Genomic DNA, 22,089 nt, shown 5'->3' on the forward strand with positions numbered 1-22,089 from the left:
AAGAATTCCGAGAGGTCAAGTACTCCATGTTATTTCTAGGGGGTGCTCCCAGTATTTTACAATTACTCAAGTGATGGCTAATTGAGTCGGTAATTTTTTTATCATTTTTTAATGTTTAACTAAAAACCCCAATTCTTGGGGTGTGATCATGTGATTTTTGGTTGAATAAGCTTATGGCTATTGACGTTTACTAGCTTAAATGCTTAATTGAAGAGGGTTTAATAGTTAGTTGAGAGTTATTTAATAAGTTGTAATTTCAAGGAATTTCTTAGTTTTTAGTCTTAGCAAGCGCTAGATAGAGTTGTTGACACCAAAGATGTTTATTAATTGTTTGTAGATATTTGATTAATGTGGGTTCATCTTGAGAGAGTGAACCCTAAAACTAATCAGACACATCTATCACTACAAAGTAGATGAATTAATGTATGGGAAATTCTTTTTTGTTAAGCTTATTGATGTTCAAACGAAATCATTTAATTTGAGATAATTATTTGAGTGCAAGATATTTCACTCATAGCCTAGCCTACCCTATAGTGAAAATTGTCTATAATCGATCACATACAAGCAAATCCTCTAAATAATATTATTTTCAATCGTTTGATTTCTTTGTAGATGATAATTACAAACCAACCCGCCCCCGCCCCCCCATGTTACATTCATTGTCACCCTATAGACTTTTTTGCTTGTCTCGTTTCAATAATTTTTACTCTTATAGCTATTTAGACCACATTTGAACTTCGTACTTGAACTCATCATTGGGTTTTATACAACTTGACTATCATTCACACCTAGAATTGGATAAGGTGTGTGTGAAATATAAATCAAAATAGAGTTGCTGCAGGAGAGTGGTGTTGTTTAAAATTTTTTATTAAAGGTGAAGTGTGATGTTCATGGTTGTAGTTGAATCAACTAACTTTTTTTTTTTTTGTGTTAGTTGTTTCGAACAGAGGAAGGAGTAGCATAACTATAAGTAATGGTTGTCAAGTGGACCACGAATACAATATTGGGAACCTTAATGATATGAATGACCCAATCCAATTGGGTCGTGTTGGTTCAATTCTTTTACCCTCTATTGAGGGTAATGTGGTCTTCCATGTCATGAGAACAATGCTGCAACTTCTCCAAATGAAAGTATATTATGGAGGGTTGGAAAATGAAGACATGCATGACCATATTAGAACTTCGTGGACGTTTATGGTCTGTTCTCATTCATGAACATATCATAAGAATCAACTTGTTCCTATGCTCTTTAATGGGCGAAAATACAAAATAGTTGAATAAGTTACCAAGGGATTCTATCACTTCATGTGATGAACTTACTAAAACATACTCCATGAGATTATTTTCCCCATCAAATATGAAGAAGCTTGGAGACTGCATCCATGGTTTAAAATGCTTGGAAGGTGATCCTATGCGTGAGATGTTGCTACAATTAATAAAGTGTGTACTTCAATGTCTGAATTACTGAGTTACAAAAAATATGCTACTACAACACTTTTGTATGAGCCTTTACTCGATGAACAATTAAGTGTTGATCAGCTTTATCCCCAGTAGTATAGTGCAACAAACCAATGAAGTACTGTCAACACTCATTGATGGTATGACCAAGATAAATGAACATGGTATATGACCAAATGTCCCCTCTCACTTTTTGAATAACCAAACAATAGATCAATAATAATAAAGAGATGGATCGAAAAATTTCGAGAATGATGATACAATTGTATATCTTGGCCAAAAATTGTGTCGAGTAGTGGTACAAATAATTTTAATATTACTGTTGTTGATGGAGTGAGTCCCAAGGAATATTATTTAGAACTCTTTACAATGAGGATCTGAAGTACCAAATTAATAAAGGATTAGGATATCAAGCATACTATCCAAGGTCTTTTTAAAATTAGGTTGGAAGAGAGATGACAGATGAAGAGAACATGACTAAGAATTGTGTGAAGATAGATAAGAGATAAAGAGACCATGACTAAGAATTGTGTGAAGAGAGATGAGGATGAAGAGACCGTGACTAAGATTTGTGTGATAATAATGCTACATAAAAGGAAAAAGATGATGGCAAGGATAAAATCATTCCACCACATGATCATTAATAGCCAATGGAGTCAGAAAATATTTATAGGAAGACATGCTCTGGCATATTATCAACAATGTTAAAGGTTCATACAAAGTATTAAACGAGATGAAAAAGGATGTCTCTACACTTAATCATACAGTCACCTTTCATTTAACGTCAATCACTTAATTGGAGACCCGAATGGGTCATATTTCTTCTCTTTTTAGCAAGAAGCCAAAATGGAACCAACCAAGTGATACCTTAGAAAACCCAAAGAACGATCCTTCAAAGGGTATTTTCATCGTGCCCTGACATTATATAACGACTTTCTTGGGAGAAAACCTAGGTTTTCGATGCTTTATTTTTTGACTTTGAATAGCGGATGTTGATTGTTTAGGTCGAAGAGTGAAAAGTGATGGAAAATAGGCTGTTAATCGAGCAAAAGTCCAATTGTCGATGCATAAAAGAAGTCAGCGACCCCAAATTTTACAATCGTTGAAACCACTAAGCTTGAAGAGGAACTGTGTAAAAGTCAATTGGAAATATGATCACTCGGTGACTCACTGTACAAGTCAGCGAGCATGAATTGAAGTCATGTAAAACTCGATGAGGTAAAATACCACTCGGTGCTTCGCTGAGAAGTTCGGCGAGAAAAAATTTCTTTGCTAAACGGAACTAAAAGTGAAATGTTTTAAAGTCCAAACAATATAAAATTTCAAAATACTTCATATTCTCCCTTTTTTAACCTTTGGTAGTCTCACTCCCTACCTTTGATCTCTCATATTTTATTTGTTTACTCTAGAATGTGTGAATTCTTTGCTCATATTTTGAAACTTTTCCACGTAACATTACAGTAATTATTTTTGGCATTCATATTTCTTCTATAAACCGCATATGTATATGTTTATTTGAAATCAAATGATTTATTATTGGTTTTTGTTGGGTAGTTGATTGAAATGGTTGTTTAATTGTTGGATTGTCTGTAATGAGTTAAGATGAGTGTACTATTGTGTGTAATTAGTGAAGTTAGGTGTTCTCTCTTGTGCTTATTTATTGGGTTACATTGTTTTTGTATTTGGTATAGTAGGGTAAAGTCTAAGAAAACATTGATTTGACTAAATGACGTGATTTTCCTAATGATGGAGTGTTTATCGTCATTCTTAATGGCAAAAGTCATCAAATGGCAAATTTTTGCCAAATCCAGGGAAGTCAGAATACCTCGATCGCATTCGTAGTATTGCTTAAACCTCAACAATATGTATTTAATATTTAACATTTATGCTGGTACTTTTGGGGAGCCCGATCTAGCTTTCCAAAGCAACTCGGTGACTCCACTAAAAGTTTGGCGATCTAATTCATCTGGATGAGACATGCCGCCAAAGAAGCAAGCATGTGGAGTAGTTATAGATGAGGGTGTAACTGAATGTAGAGCAAAGTCATCCAAACTCTCTAAAAAGGAAGGAAGAGAAAAGGGGAAAGGCAAGGTTCCCATGGTTGAGTCACAGAGCCCAGCTCCGACTGTAAGGAAGTCAGCGAGAATCACCTCACCTCATTAAACAATGAGAGAGCGTCCAAGATTTCATATGTGAGCCTAAGTATTACAAACTATTACAATCCCGTAGAGAAGTACTTCTCTCAAAGGCGATGGTTGATCCGTCTAGGAATTTGATGCCTCATATTCCTCCTCGATCTCTAGCACCGTCCGTGGTCCCAACGCCACCAGTATAGGGTACTCCTTCATAGTATATCAATACAATAAAAGTAGAGGGTTTTAGGACTTTTCTTGAGGAGAAAACACTATCCATAGACGTGTATGACACCCTCAAGTACCATAGCTTCAAGGTCTTCACCATACCTTTAGCCCATACATTTCTATATGTATGTAATAGTTCTATGCTACAAATAAGGACTTCGTGTCTCACGTGAAGAAGAAGGCTAGTGTCTTCAAGCCGGTGGAGTTCGTAATGGTTTGAGGAAGGAAAGTAAGTAAAATAGTTATGATATAAACACTTTGTTTGAGAGAGGTTCAGACTTCATACTGAAATATCAGAGTATGATCACATGGAAGACTCTGGATGACCTCAAAGGTTTGCTTTCCTATTTATTTCTCATACCACCCCGAGGTTGATTGAAGCTCAAATACTTATAGAGGATAACAATCTTAATAATACAACTAAATATTGGCTTGGATTCATGAGAAACTTGATTATACATTCCCAAATTGAGTCAATTCTTTGCCATCCAAAATTGAAATACCTTTGGTCTATCATATATAGGAAGCGGCTAATTATTTTTCAACATTTAGTAGGAGATGACCATGAAGGCCAATTACAATCAGACATCCCTTTTTTTCTAGGATTGATCATATAGTTATGTTGTTTAGCTGGAGTTCCATATGATGAGATAAGGATATTGGGGTTACACCCATATCTTCCCTTAATATCTGGTGCATAGAGTACGAATACACTTGGAAGAGGCTGATAGAAGGAGAGTATCACTTGAGGTTGAAATTTATACGTTTCAATAGAGGTAGTCTACCAACTATGGCCAATGGCCTTTCATGTACTCCTAGCTCTGCTCCTTCCATCATTGATGGATCTTCTTCTGCACCCCCACCCCCTAGATATACTGCTTATACTTCTGCCTGTCGGCCTCTAATCACCCATAATATTCTTCTCAAGATGGAACATGTAACCCACTCTATTGATGCGGATGGCTCTCTCTAGAAGCAAAGGTTCCCAGGATGATTGAGAGAGTAATTATTGCAGTAGTAAAGCCTCTTAAGGCTTTTATTTATGCCCTCAGAGCATGTGTAGTGTATAAAGAGAGAAGGTAGGATGTTAGATATGCAATGGCGGCTTTGAAAGCCGATGTGTCTATGCTTATGAAGGTGACCATCTCAATTCCACAAACTTGACTTTGAAATTTGTACTCCACCTAGATGACCTTAGGGTAGATCTTACAACCTTTTTTGAGGTTCCTATAACTATAAATGTAGAAGAAATTAGGGATGATGTTGTTGGTGCTGGGTCCGAGTTCGATAAAGATGAAAAGAAAATTTGTTATCATAAGGAGGTTGTTTATGAGGAGTTGGCGGACCAACAAGATGTAGTGTTTGAGACTGCTAGGCATGCATCCTTGAGGTATGTACGTTGGGAATCTTAGTAGGGCCAAAGTTAATGAGACACAAGGAACTGATGCCCATATAGACGGAGTGACTTGTGACGCATATATCACCAAAGCTTACCCAAGATGGACGACTTTTCCCCTCCCTCTCTGTTACTGTTTATTCACTATTTTTGTTTTCTTTGCATTTTAAAACAATGCATCTTTTCTTATGTAGGGAGAGGTATTTCCATACCTACCTCTTCTAAAATTGATTTTGTTTTGATGCTATGTTCTGTTAATATTGGGCTTATTTGTTTTATTTATACATCTTGTTTTTGTAATTGTGGATTATCTTGGTTTTGTAATTGTGGATATTTTAGCTTGTACTGCACTCTTGTAGATAAAACTTTTTTTTTACAAATTCTAACAATTGTTGCGACCTTTTAGGTGAATGAATGTGGATGTTCTTCTGCAAACTATAGTGTCTGTTGTGATCAATACAGGTGACTTGAATAGTGATCTTAATTGAACGAAATACATGTGTAGCTACGATGACTCAAAAATGTTATGTTGTCAATATGTTAAGTTTTAGAATCTCATTGTGACTATAAAATTATCGAAGGAGTCTTTAGTAATGAACACTAAAAGCTAACTATAAAGTTTGGTGTTATACCTTGGAAATAGAATGACCTCAACTAGAGCCTTACATATTGAATAATTACATAAAATGGTTAAAATGATGTTTCTAGGACTATAGTAATGTAATTAACATTATTTTGAAGTATTAGAGTCTAAACGTCAAGAAACAACCATGACATCCAGAAACATACTCAATTGAACTAGTAGGCGTTCTTAGGTCTTGTGAATTCTTGGGAGGGTCGTTTGGAGGGTGAAACTTTTATAATACTTTAACTAGGTAAAACTATGTGTGTAGGATAAAAATATGGGATCCCCCAAGGATCACCCTAGGGGTCCTGATTAGGACCCAAAAATTTGTCCAACAAGCTGCCTTAGGTAGCATGTATAGTAAGTGGAGGGAGCATGTCCGCCGCGGACTTGATTTACCAATGTCCAACATATTGTTCCGAACCCTGGACGATGTTGCATAACTTTCTATCCCAAACTTAAATTCCCGAAACATTATGGAATACCTTCGTGATGTGCACTTGTTCCATGATGAAATCTCCGAAAATAAAAAGTCAAGTTAGAGTTAACTATAAGGTCCAACAAAGTGAGGGATGTTTATGATATTTCATAGGCATTGTATATATTGAATTTAAGTCATTTTACACCCATTCCCAGACCAAAACATATCATCAAATTGAAAATCCAATTGCTCTAACTTCTCTCTAGATTCTCTCTATTACACAAAACTACATTGAAGAAGAAGGTCAAAGCTTCAAGTACGATCACGAAAAAGCATTTTCTCCATTAACCCATAAGAATTGACAAGTTATGAGAAATCTTCACTCTTGGGACTCCTTTCCCCAAGATATTCCTTGAAATTGACTTTTCAATGTTCATCTAAATTTTTAGAAATCACTCAAATTCGTGGGTCACATTAAAACACAACTTATTTGGTATGTTTATAATTAATAATGATTGATTAATAATGTTTATGAATTATTTGATGTATTACCTTGGGTTTTTAAACTAATTTCTGAATACCCATTAATGTCCCTCTTCAATTAACCATAACACTTGAGTTATGTTAATTAATAATTAGAGATTAAATAATTGAGTATGTTCTTGTATAATTAACAATTTTATGATGATGGTGATAATTCATTTTATGAATAAATATCCAGTATCTTGGATGAAGTCTTGAAAGGGTTTCTTGGAGGGCATTGATAAGATCTCCAAGTTCTTGGACATTCTATTGTAGTAATGTTGGGTTATCTTTGGTAATGCTGATTAATTGAATTATGAAAGATGAAATCATGAATGTATGATCATTTTATTAATATGATGTTTTTGAAATGATGATAGATGTAGTGATATGAGGGATTTAAGGCAATTTCCATGTACATTTTATGACTGTGCTATGACGTATTTTTCTCCATTAATGTTGGGTTGTGATGAAAGGTCTCTCTAATCCTAAAACCTATGAGCTAGGACATGTTATATGAGGGTTTACACTCCTAAGATGAAACGAATTTATGTTAATAATGACTTAAAGATACTTATAAAAGGGAATTTATCTTAGCACTGAATGAACTTCACAATGAGGGGTGTTACTTCACAAAAAAAAAGGTTTACCCGATGTTCTCATGAGGTTGAAATTACAATGCTAATTAGCATAAAGATGGTTTCTAGCAACAACTTCCTAGTTCCTTAAGTATATGCCCCCATAGGAACCTTAACTAGTGGATCCACCTATATGATGTATGAATGTATATGTCTATCCTTGGAAAGTAGGACACCTTCCTTTCGGTGTGAGAGGATTATAGCGCATTCCAGTTTAGCTCACATGTTCTATGTTGGTTATGGAAAATTATCTCGAATATTGAAATAAATAAATGATAGTATGAATATGAACACTAACTAGGACTACTAAAGAGGTGTTACTTAGTGTAAGCAACAATATGACACTTTACATATACATTGCACAAGTAGAAATTTAGGGGAGTTCTAGGGTGGGTTCTTTTTGTATATATGCATGAATGAAATGCATGATGTTGGTCTAAATTGTAATTTATGATGTTTACTACACTTGATATGAATATTTATGATGTACAAGACAATACTTGTGATATGTTTGTTATTTTACTTTGTTTATGTGGGGTTATAGTGCTTCACATACATATTATACTTGTAGATATGGGGTTGAGGTTATGATTATGGTCTTTCGATGTATTAATGAAGTGGATTCTAGGTAAGAAATGTTGACCATGGCTCTTTTATGATGTTACTCTTCAACATGAATATCAAAATGACTTGTCGTTTCTGTGATATGAACTTGTATATGATTCTTATAATGTGCATAAAGGATTTTAAAGTAAACTTAGAATGCTTATAACAAAATGTCTCTTTCTGCATATTTTCAAATGTTTTACTTGCATATGTTTCCTTACTTTGTACATATGGTTTTTACTAACCCACATTAATCCTATTTTATTCACAAAGTGTAGGTTCGTTCCATAAAAGTGATAGTAGTCATTTCTTGAAAAAAATTGCATTGTTATTCCTAAGTTTGTGATTCCTCAAGTCCAAGGATTCTAATTCTAGTTTCACTTTCCTTATTCAAAGATTATGTTGTAATTCACACTATAAGACATTATTGATGTAAGGGATATGTACCAATATTCATACTCTTATATCTAGATTGCTATGTCAGATAAGTTAGTTTATACTTTCGATATACAAAGTGAAGTTGTACTTCAAAAGAAAAGTTCTAAAATTTTCTACTTTTATTCTATCAAATATGTAGTGATGAATACTATGGGATTGTCTAAGACCTCATCAAGGATGTAGATGCCGGTTACGACTAGGGGGTAATCTTATATCATGACACACTTGGTATCAGAGCATGATGTTGAATAATATTAGGAATGATGTCTTACAAAACTACGTAAAGAGTCTTGTTCATAATTGTGAATCGCGCCACACTTATGGATTAAAGGTTATGTGATGCTTAGAAAATTCTCATTTCTTTGGTATTCTTAAGTTATGCCTAAAAAATCTTAAATCTCTATGTACATTTCTTCTAACCCTTTTATTATGGATATAGTCTATGACTACCAGAAGGGTAGCCACAGCAAGGGTTGAAGAGGAGATTGTGAATGCGGGAGTTCCTACCCACGGCAACCGAACTCCTTCTCAAGAGCAAGTTCCTCGAGGTGGCCAAGATCTGAGAAATCCTCTGGTCATGTCAGATGGAGAAACACTGGTGGATTTCCTAAACTTGACAAAAGTCATGGAAACTCAAGCTCAAGACGTAACTACTCAAGATCAAGATATGATGGCTAAAGCAAATTGGAAAGTTGGACCCTGTGTTAATCAAAATACTAGTACCATGGCTTCACATTTGAGGGACTTCACTTGGATAAACCCTTCAATGTTCCTTGGGTCTATAGTAAATGAGGATCCTCAAGAACGTCTAGATGAAGTTTGTAAGATCTCGTATGCTATGGTAGCGAGTTCAACTGAGAAGTCTAAGGTAGTCACTTATCAACAAAAGGATGTGGCTCAAACATGGTGCACTCAATGGAAAGAATATAGGAATTTGGGAGCGGGTACCATATGTTGGGAAGTCTTTACGAAGGCATTTCTTGATAGGTTCTTACCAAGGGTTAAAAAAGAGGAAAAAGTGGAATAGTTCATCAACCTTCATCAAGTAGCTATGAGTGTTGAATAATACTCTTTGAAATTCATTAAGTTGTGTAAATATGTCTGTTCTTTAGTGACTAATCTGAGAGATGAAATGAGTCGCTTTGTGACAGATGTGTTCGATTATATTGTGTAAGAGTGTCGTGTGGCAATGATTCACAAAGACATGGATTTATCTCATATGATGCTTCATGCTTAACATTTTGAGGAGAGTAGTCTTAAGAGGAAAAATAGGTATACCAAGAGGGCCAGTCCCTATTATGGAAATACTTCTAAGGGTAAGTTTATATCCAAGACAAACCAATGTTGAAGAAGATATTATCCAACCAAGATTCTCTTAATCTATTAAAGTCTAATAAGAAAAGGGTGTGTAACCGTAAGTGTGAAATTGAAATTGGTGGTGGTTCACAAAGTGAGAAACCCAATTGTGCCAAATGTGTCAAGATGTATATGGGTAAATGTTTAATCAGAATGTATAAAGGTTTTGGTTTTGAAAAGAGTGGCCGCATGGTGAAAGATTGCCCTATTGACAAAACTCATATGGAAGAGAGAGTATCCAAGATCAAGAATGTGGTCGTAGTTGTGATGCTCCAATGAAGAAACGCTTTTATTATCTCAAATCTAGGGGTGATCAAGAGGATTCTCCCGATGTTGTTACCGATATGTTGAAAGTATTTTCAAGTAATATTTATACATTGCTAGAACCTAGTTCCACTTTAGCTTTTGTAAATCCTTTAGTGTCTAAGAAATTTGTTGTGCTCCTTGATATCTTAGTCAAACCTTTTTAGTTTCTACCCTGGTCGATGATTGCATTATTACTGAAAGAGTCTATTTGAGTAGTACCATATAATTATTCAATAGCGTTACATTGGATAATTTGGTAGAACTTTATATTTTGTACAGATGAAGTGGTTACATGCTTTTTCCGCTTCAATTGATTGTAGAAAAATGGTAATTATTTCCAATTTCTGAATAAACCCGTAAGAGAATTGAAAGGCAGAACCTCAATCCCGAGAGGTCAAAGACTTTCATGTCTAAAAGCTTGTAGGATGATTTCTAAGTGATATCTCTATTATATTGTGAGGGTCCAAGACATTCGGTCTGAGGCTCCTTCTTTAGATTCTGTCTCCGTAGTGAAAGATTTCCCATAAGACTTGCCCGAGGACTATCAAGAATTCCTCCCGAACAGGAAACATATTTTAGCATTGATTTGATACCAAATACTCAACCCATATCAATTCTTTCTTACCATGTGGCTTCGGCCAAATTGAAAGAACTAAAAGCTCAAGTCAAGTATTTTCTAGACAAGGGTTTTCTACAACCCAACATATCATTATGGGACCCTCCTATATGTGTTTTGACTACCGACAGTTATATAAGGTCACAATAAATAATTAGTATCATATCCATATAATTTTTGATTTGGTTGAGAAACTCCAAGGGGCGAGTTACTTTTCAAAGATTGATTTAAGGTCGGAGTATCAAAAATTTAGAGTAAGAGGAGTTTAACTTCCCAAAACGGCTTCAGAAAAAGGTCATTATTAGTTCCTAGTCATGTATTTTTGTCTAAGTAATATCCCGGTATCTTTTATAGACCTTATGAATAGGGTGTTTTGGAATTATATTAATTCATTTGTAATTGTCTTTATTGATGATATCTTTCTATATTCAAAGAGTCAACATTAATATGCAGGTCATTTGAGGATAGTATTTCACATCCTCAAGGAGCACTAACTCTTTGCTAAATAGAGTAAGTGTGAATTTTAACTAAGATCAGTTTTTTTTCATTGTCACATTATATCTGAAGTGGGTATTGAGCTTGATTTAAAAAAGGCGAATGCATGCAAAAAAATTTGCCTAGACCTTTAACTCCCATCGATATTCAATTTTTTTTGCTTTAGATGAAAATTGTAGGAGATTCGTTGACGGATTTACATGTACCACTACTCCATTGAGTACCATTACCCAAAAGAAAGTTAAGTTTTAATGGACGAAAGCTTGTAAGAAAGGTTTCCAAAAGTTACAAGATAAGCGTAGCTCCGCTTCAATGTTGACCTTACCAAAGGGTATCAAAGGGATTTTTTAAGACCTCTTCGAGAACAAGGATGCCTATACTATGGGTTCTCAAGGGTCGTGACATGTGGAGTCTTATTGAATATTTGTACCAATGCCTTGTTTGGTGAAGTCGTCTTCAACCTTTCATTTGATGACTCCGAGAACCTGCCCAAGTTGGTCAATCTATTGAGTGAAGTGGACAATTCAAATGATCTCAGACACGAATTTTAAAGAGTAAACCAATTTGACAATATACCTCTTTTGTGGACACCCTTATGAGAAGTGCGAGTCTTATTTTGGCACCTATTCAACTTATGCTTTTCTTGGATGAAACTTGAGTAACTTTGACCTCTTTATCCTCATGCTTTTCTTGCAAGAAACATGAGTAACTTTGACCTTATTATACCGTTAAATATAACTTCACGAAGTTTTTGTGTGTTCGAATATCAAACATAATCCTATATCCTATGTTCCATAGAAAACAAGAACCTTAGTTTTGTCTCATTTGGATATAGATAGGAAAAAGAGAGATATACATCGTTTATGAATCACTAGGATTAATGCAGTAATTAGCAAAAGAGGAGTATCCTATTATTATAGTAGACTAATACACAATCTGTACAAGAGACTGTTGCTTCTTAACCATAAAATTCTTTCACAAATAGCTATATCAATTAAGAATTGTCTTTATATGTTTTCCAATCTTTTGTCCTCCATTCTTGTAGATGCAAATCAAAGATGACCTAGTGGATTTTATGCAAGTCCAGACCATTCTTCTAAAGAAAATAAAACAGAGAGGGTGACTAAATTTCACACTTTATCATCCTTTACAACTTTCCAATTCCCATCAAGTGTTGTCTTATTTCCAAAGCCACTGCTCAATCCTCCTTTTCTAATTGATTGGAAGTATCAAGGAAAGGGGGTGTGGTGAAAAAGAAGGAAAGTCAAGAAGTGTCAAAACTTTACCCTCTTTTGGCCCTTTCTAAAAAAAAGATTGAACCTTCCGATTATAAAATGAAGAAAACAAGAAAAGAAAAAGGTTGAATAAGAATCTAAATTGGGATATAAAGAGGTGAACATAGTGAAAAATAGGGTATCGGGTGATTCATGTCTAATGAAATAATAGGGTGGAGTTCGAACATGTTAGAATAGGAAGAAGAAGGATAAAGAGTAATTTTTGGGTCATACTTCATGAAAGTAGAAGCCACTAACACTAAATTACTATACCTTTACATTCAACCCGGTTATAAGCCTTAAAATGACATTTGTGATCTTCAATGACCTGAGAAACTATGTATTTGATAATAAGGGCAACATTATGGGTTAAGTCATGCATGTGTTCATGTTTTTAAGTCAGATATTTGTATATGATTCTTACTTTGAATTGTTGATGAATTGTAATACCTCGAAAATGACTAAGATGAAGATAAAGACTAAAATGGTTTTCATGAGGGTCTAAGGTCCAAAAATGGTCTATAATGTGGTATTGAGATGATGCCTAGAGGTTTATGTTATTGGGATGTGAAACCTCAAGGGATGACTACGACGTTTGACGACTAAGCCATCTATGTGCCTCATATGTGGTTATGTGCGTATCTATGTGTTTCATGAATAAAATAGGTCAATATGTGAGTTATTATAGTGTTTGTAGGCAGTATGTCATGTTTCTTGAAGTTTGGAGGTGAAATGTCCATGATGTTTGAAAAATTTGCCTTGTAACGACATTGTTTGTCTTGGCATGTTTTGTCGAGTTTTACATGTTTGTTTTGGATGAACATGAAGTACTAATTCCTAAACTCATATGAGAACATATTTTTGTTGGAATTTTCCAGGTAAAAGTCCTTAAGGACCATCCAAGGCTCCTTGAGGTAGGATTTTTCTCAAGAGTCAAGATTGCCCGAAACGTTTCCAAATGAAGGAGACAGCACACGGCTCGTGGGACATTCGATCACCCGTCGATGGGAGTTGTTTTTCAGACATAGGTTTTGGAGAATTTTAGGCAAAGTACCAGCCTCAGTCCTAAACAACGGACCAACAGGACGGCCCATTGGTTGGGAAACGGGCCGTCGTTTGGCAACTGCGCATCTTACTGTAAGTTGCAAGGGTGAAGTAGTAAATTCACTCCACATGCAAATAAGACTTCGGTTGGTTACTGAGGGGTACTTTGGGTATTTTAGACATATTTATGAGCTTTAAACACTTAGGAGAATTCATTCTTAAAAATCAAAATTTAAAACATCCTATTAATTCTCTATGAACTACATTGAAGCAAAAACTCAAGGATGATCTTGGATTGGATATTTGAGTTGTGATTCTTCATAAAATTGTTGGATTATATTCATTTAGGTATGAATTTTTATCCTTGAAACTCTATTCATCAAGGAGCCTAAAATTCATAGAGTTTTCTAATGTGATCAAAGATGAACCTGTCCAATTTTATGATCTATCCGTGGGTGCTTGAATTAAAGGTTTTTAAACATTGTATATTGATTGAATTATTGTTAATTTGATTATTTTAAATAAACTATACTATGAACCCACGTAATTGATGAACCGTAGTTTTTGACTATTTTATGTGTTAAGCAATAGTGTTAATGCTTGTGAATTATAGCGTAGTTTTCTATGGGCTACTGAATGATGTAATAATTGTATTCAATTGATGTATAATTGGTATTGGATTAATAAATATATATTTAATTGACTTATACTAATTTAAAACTATAGTTTTTGTATTTAATTAATTTTCATGGATATGGGTAAGGGCTTATGATATTGAATGGGATGATTCAACTATGGATTGAAGTGGTTAGAATGGATGAGTCGTTCTCTGCCCTAATTATCTGTATTTTTATCTTTATTATTCTTGAATTATTTTGTGGTTGGTAGGTCCACTTATGGTGGCAGTGTTATATGCCTGACTTTGAAATGATGTGGCCTTGTTGGCGTTACATAATGTATTATGATGATTATGGACCTGTTGGCACAACATGAAGTACTATGGTGATGTGTGTAGTGAATTATGAGAAGTATTATCATGTTCATATACCTATGAATAAGTTAAAGTATGTATTATTCTATTGATGTTGTTAGGTGATCATGTTATACTATGACTATGTGCTTATAGGTGTATTCTTAGAGTAAATGCACGATTATTCCTACTTCACTATATGAGTCTATGATGGTTCTATTAATGATGACATAAATATGATAAGGGTAATTCGTAAGCGCTTCAAAAAATGATATGCTATATGTAATAAAGTAAAGCAAGTTGTGTCTTGTTTTAGTAGACTTGTGTCCCTTACTTTATACATGAATGAATGATATGTGGATATGACATGTATTTACTAGGTAAACTTAGTGCACCCATGTCATGAATGAATGAATGATATGTGAGACCTATAATGATGTTGAGAAGGTCATGTACGTGGAACATTAAACCTAGTGGTGAGGTTATGAACGTTGAAGTCGAGAGCCATAATGGTATCCTTTATGTAATGAATGATGCACTTATGATTGATTGGCTAGAATGACAAAATATTATTCTTAGAATGAGACTAGAGTACACAAAAGCCCTTCATATTCCTTAACAATGTGCCTGAATGGGATTTATCCTAGTATTACCATGAGCAAGTATAACACCCTCATCGGAGTAGGTTAGGACTCCGGATCCCATGTTCAGCTATCATGGTATATGTTGGTTATTGCCTATTATCATCATATGGGGTACCTACTATCATTAGAGAAGTTCTATGAAGTTTAGGTAGTGGTATCAGACGCGATGTACACATTGCACAATAGGCTTTGAAGGTGTTAGTTAGAGTCCTTAGGTCTTGTACAAGCCACTACTTGAATGTCCTTATGTGATGAATGAGTCTTAAATTAACTAATGAATGAATGTTAAGTGAATAAGTGCTTATCTAGAGTAGTTAAGGGTCGTCTAGTTAAGGTCTAAAGTGGACATAGCAATGGTCAATTCATATTTTACCTAGATAAGTCTTAAGAATGACTCTAGTTAGGAAAGTCGGTTTAGTATGTAGACATTATCAAAAATCATGTACTGTTAAGGATTATTTAGGTAAACTTTAAGAGGTCAATCATGGACGTTATCTCCTTGATTTACTTGAGAGGTCTTTTCATAACCTTTGGGAAGTTAATGTCAAATTCTATGAATGTTGTTGTATTTAGTGAGAATGTTTCTATATTAGGTAGTGTATAGGATCTCTTAAGTGTGTGTGTATGGGATTGTATGGTCGGTATCTTCACAACTGACTCAAGTAAAACTTAGAATCCCCTTCGTTAGGAGAATCTCATGTTCATGTTGTTGATGTATTGTAAGTGTATATATTTAATTATAGGTGGTCTAAAGGATCATTTAGATGTGCCTATAGAGGGTCTTTGGGCGGTCTCTCTTTGTCTTACATAAGTGAGTCTTAGGATAGCTTTTAGTGAGAAGGTTGCATACTAGAAGATGTTCATTGTAAAGTTGGGAAACTTTACTGTAACAGTGAGAAATAGTTACAGTGTAAGGTGACTTAGTTCACTATAAGGTTCTTTAAAATATGAATTATTGCTTGTGTGATTTATTATTTGTTTCTGAGGTGTTATATGTTATTGTGATGATAATGATATGATGTTTTAATAAAAAAGAACATGTTTCTAATAAATATGTATTTTCATGTTTTTATGAATTATACCATACTTAGTACAATTGTTTGTACTAATTACATACATTTTGTTATATCTAAAGGTGTAGGTGGAAGGTGAGCATGATCGTGAAGGAAAGTTTGGATTCTATATATCGTTCAAGAAAGTTAAAGTATTTCCTTATTTGACTTGAAGGCATAGATGTCTTTTAGTTCTTTTATTGAAGTATTTTAATAGACTTAGTAGTACTGTATTTCTATTGTGTATGGGTCGTGTCCCAAAGTATTCTTTTGTCTAAGATTTGATGAAATGAGACTTATTATTTCCTATGAGTTTTGTATGAAGATATTTTAAAGAGTATGCAAATGTTTGTGATAATTTTTAATTCTGCATTACTTTTCATATGTTTATGTGTGATAAACGATACAGAAGGGCATGTACAAGACGTCTGAGAGGTCAAGTACGCTGGTTGCAATATATTATTGGACCTAATTTCTAGGGTGTGGTATCAAGATGTGACAACCTTAATATCAGAGGATACGTCATGAATGTGGTTTTAGAATTCAACAAATCTAATCAAGTCTTGTCTTTTAGAGACTTGACCATCGGTGTGAGTCTATATACAACTGCAACATCCTAAAACGAACTAACATGAACTAGGGCTTCCTGAATGTTTGTTGAGTTAATTTTAAGTTCAAATAATTTATTTTTTTGTTCTTAGGCTGTGCGTGAGGTTTGGTTAAGTTTGGAGGTGAAACGTTCAAGAACGTCCATGACATTCGAAAGGTGTGCCTTAGATAGTGGTTATCTGTTCTCATGTGTTTGAGTGAGTTAAACCTGTTTGTTTTGTTTGAAATTGGTATGGGATGTTATTAGGACCTACACAACTAATTTTAGATGTATAACAATTGATTACGATTCCACCTTGGACCAATGAGAGGCCGTAGAAGAGGACCCCACCTTTTTGCAAAAAGCATCCAAGTAGTGACCACACGACTACTGAAGGACGGTGCGTTGATCAACCAATAGTCCGTAGACCATGGGCATCGATTGGACCTGCAAGGAAGTATAGATTGATGAATGAAGCTAGGTCCCAGCCAATGAAACCCTACCAATGGGTTGTTGAAGGGCAAACGGTCCGTTGGTCGATCCGTCTGTTAGACTGACCCAAAAGCTATCATTTTCTTGTAATGACTTGAGGTGTTTTATATATTCTCCCCAAGCCTTTTATTAACCTAGGGTGATAGTTTTAGGGTCTTTTATTTATATTAAGATGTTTTAAACCCTAAGACCTAATTTTAGACTTTATTTCCTAAAACTCAAACCGCCTCCCTCTTAAAATACTCTCTTAAGTTACCTTGGAAGCTAGAACTCAAGAAGGGCTAGAAGAGTGTGTTGGTGGTCAAGTTCTTCTTAAAAAATCATTGTGGTTTCTTCTATGTGAGGTATAGTAGTCATCCTTGAACTTTTTTCTATTCAACGAGACCTTTCTAATAAATATGAATCTTGCATGAAAATGTTTTAAATGATTCAAATATGATGTTTCTATTGTTAGTTGGTGATTTCAATGCTAAAACCTTAATGAAATCATGTTAAAGTTTTTTATCAAATTGTGGCTTAAGAAATGGGTTAAATGAGCTTGGTTTTGTATTCTTTAAGCTTTCCTTTACTTGTGTTGTTATTTTTTTTAGATAGCTTAAGAGATATATTATGATGATTTGTTGAGTAAAATGTTATAGATGATGAAAGCTTAGATTAAAAGGTAAATTGGTTATGTTGTATACCTTTAATTATTTAATGATCTTGAATGATATAATTCACCTTTTTGATGGTGGTGTTCACTTGAATTGTATGAATGTGTAGTTACTTGTGAATTGTGAATGAGTCCATGAATCCGTATTATGTGAACAAAGATCGAAATGAATTTATTATTGTCAATGTGTTTTATGAAGCTTGTTATGAAAAGTTTGCTAAGGATTATGTCTAAATGACATGTATGATTATGTGAAGGATGTTAAAGTGTGTGATTTGATGAATGAATGTCTAAGCATGCATAGAATGAAATCTTAATTAAATGATGCTTATGTACAAGGTGTGTGCACATGTATACACACACACTCACACTTTAATATGTTTTGGGATGAACACTTTTCGTGAGTTGAGATGATGTTTTTAGTAGCAACATCACTACATCCAAATAGTTTTCTAATATAGGTCGGAGGGTGAATGCCCTTCTTGAGTTTAGATGTGGTTTTCACTAGTTATCCTTGAACAATAGTATATAATGGTGTGAATTTGTTGAATATTATGCCTACCACCGAGAAGATATGAAGAAGGGGTGGTTACACTTTGTGATTTGAGAAGTTTATTCCAATGTACCTCTAGGCATGAGTACTCGTATAGAGTGAGTTACTTAGTAGAAATCTCCTTATACCTTAACATTGTGCCCCCATTGGTGTAACTACTGCAAAACCGATGCAAAAGCTAAAAGTAAGACCTCACCCTAAGCAAGTTAAAGGACTGTTCTGCGATAAGAAAAGTATCGAGATTCCATGTATAGCTCTCTTGGTTTATGTCGGTTAAGCTAACCCTCACAAAAGTAATGAAAGTTCTAAGTATTATAAAAGAGTGTACTACTTAGTGTAGGTAGTTGAATGGGACGCAATTTATCCATTGCACTAGGTAGGCATTATGAAAGGGGAGTCTTAGAGAGTCTTATATGAAACAAATGAACTAAGTCTCCTAAAATAACATACTACTCAAGGTAGGTAGTATAATGGGACGCTAACTATCCATTGCACTAAGTATACCTTCCAAATTGGGAGTCTTGGTGCTAAGCCTTCTAAAAGAGTGTAGTACTTAGGGTAGGTGGTGGAATGGGACGCCATCTAATCATTGCAATAAGTAGGCATTCAAAAAGAGAATTCTTGATGTGTTATTTGAGTGTCCTTTTAATGTCTTGTCATTGAGTGAGTGCTTGTTCTCCTGAGGTGAGTAAGCAAAAAAGGGGTAGTCTTGAGGATCACATTGATCTGTATTGAAGAAGGCGTATGTGAATTTCCATGTCTAACCTTGGTGAGTATTAGGCTAACCTTAGTTAATGTAACTCCTACGGTAATGTGTTCACTTCCTCTTTTCTTGTCCTTGATAATTCACTATTTTTGAATAAGGATAGTTCACTGTAAGTTATAAAAAAGATAGAGTTCCATGTAATATTGAAAAAGCTTACTGTATGTTGGTCCTTTGTGGTAAATTTATGGAAATTCTTGTTTATGTGTTAAATGTTGATTTTTATGTTTTTTACCTGTACACTCATTAATGTGTTATTTAATTTGCATGAAAAATGTGTATTTACTAAAATGTTTGTAAAATCCTGTTAAAGAAACAATTATAGGAGATAAAGCCCATACCTTATGAAGAATCAAATCTACGAAGATCACCTTGCACAAAATCATGAAGAAAACCTTGCAAACACTTAAGAGAATCGAGAGAAACTTTTCTATTTTTTGTTCGTTTGCTTATTGTTTTGTGTCGTGAGTTTTCTAGTGTTTAAACGTGATTCTAAGTCTTAGGAACTGATCTTGACTCATTCAACTTAAGGTTAATTAAATAAATACATTAGTTAATTACTAAAAAACCCCTCCTAAGTTGACTAAACATAGGAGAACATTTGACTTAACCAAAATCTTCGAATTGGCTAGAGTCTCGGTCAAATTTCAAAATTTTTATTAATTAATTAAATTTTTTATTTAATTAATTAAGGGACCTAGGGTAATTAGTAAATAAACTCTATGTCTTTGTGATCATAACTAATCCTTTTTGAGCATCCTAGGTTAGGTACTAGGTTGTCTCTTTAACTAGTAACTAGGTTAGTGTCATTCGGTTAAGTCTTAGGTTGTCGGGTGCACTAATTGGTTTATTTTTGTTATTTCTAGCTTAGTTAGCTAGTTAGAGTCACGAGTTTGTTACGGATTTAGGCCCCACATGGAGGAACATTTGAACACACCTTCCCCTTAACTACGCTAACTGAATTCGGTTAGGGTGGTTCCCTCCCTTGGCCACTTCTGCACATGTGCAAGAACATGTGTTTCTTGTAATTTCCTAAATAACTATTGATGATGGTTCATTTGGAATGTTTACTTATTGTACCAAGGATCCTGACTATATCCTTTGGCACTAATTAATCCACATGCCCATTTTAATTGGTCATGTGCTATGGTGCCAAGGCTTCACACATGGAGGCATCGTATGTATTATGCAAATACTATGAAACATATGTTTTTAGATTAGGGTATTTATTGCAAGTACATTTCTTTAAACAAGGTCATTAAAGTTAGAAACTTTGCTAACACCCTTTAAGCAAATATTTTGTAATAGGCCTAATATTTTGCTTATTGTGGTATGATATATAAATTGGCTAATACCCATTAGCCAATTTCCTATACTATGCCCAATGTTTATTAATATAGGGCATTAAAATGCCTATGTATCCCCAATAGACATTCTTAAAGACCAATTGGGATCTTCACTACAAAGGTAATTTTTCTGGAATGTTTCATTATCCCCCGCCCCCCCAGGAACATTTGTCATTGAATGACACTACACATCATTTTGAATTAGAGAGAGTAATTTCAAAAACACATCAACATGTTTGAAACTTTATCTTTGTGAACATCTTATTCACAACTTACTGTGGATGATGCATATTACTCAATGTTTATTTGAAGCTTCATAGTTGAAATTGAGGGACTTCCTTCTCAATCTTACTTTAACTCAATACAAATCAAACTCATGCAACACATATATCACGCAAATTCTATACGAAAACAACAACATAAATGAAACAATGAACTTATATTAACTCATATACTGCAAGTATAAAACACACAACTATGGACTTAAAACACAAAAACCACCTAATGCACTAAGGTTTAGAGTCTTATTAAAAAACAGAATAAGGAAGAGTATATTTACCCTCAAGAACTCAATAAGTGAGGGTAATGATCTCATATCAGACTCGTTCTCCTATGTTTCTCCCTCAACAAAGTGGTTCGTCCATAACACCTTTACGGTGGCAACCGCCTTTTTCCTCAACCGTTTCACTTGGAGATCTAAAATTTTAATGTAAATCTCTTCGTAAGAAAGGATCTCATCGTCTTCTAATCCCTTGGATAAGATGTTGTTGGATTTACGATTAGAAACTATTTGACTTGTTGGATTTTAACTAGGCCCTTCCGATTAAATCTCTACCTAGTTAGGAAATTAAAACATTACTACCCTGTTTCGATAGACTATGTTAGAATAACACCTATGGACCCAATCCATACCCAAAATTATATTAAAGTCAAGCATGGTTAATTCTATTAGGTCAGCACAGGTAACTCTATCAAGAATAGTTATTGGGCAAATCTCTATATACTTTTTAAGCTCTAATGTTATCTTCGATGGGAGTACTTACTAGAAAAGGTTCATGCGAGATCTTACTGCAATTAATTGAAAACTAAAGATTCTTCAAAAGTGTAATAATAAACACCAAGTCTAATCCGAAAAACAAGCTTAAATAACAAAGAGTCTTACAAAATGAAAACCTAACTACCAAAGAGTCTAATCCCCAAAACGAGTTTTTTCGAACTATTTATAAAAAAATAAAAACCTAATTAAATAAGGACTCTATTTGCTGGAAATCTATCAAAACATGTGTGGGTCGAGGACCTCACGACGGATCAACGTGGTCACGACGGGCCGTCATAGACTCCGTCGTCCTATACTTGTGCTATTTCTTCTGTTGCTCTCTTCATTACCCTCGACGACAGGTATGACGGATCTTCACAGGCACAACGGTCCGTCAGGGGTCTGCGTTCCATAACACTTGAACTCTTGGAAGTTGG

Source organism: Solanum lycopersicum, chromosome 7 (genome assembly GCF_036512215.1).
Source record: "Solanum lycopersicum chromosome 7, SLM_r2.1".
Classification (NCBI taxonomy): Eukaryota; Viridiplantae; Streptophyta; class Magnoliopsida; order Solanales; family Solanaceae; genus Solanum; species Solanum lycopersicum.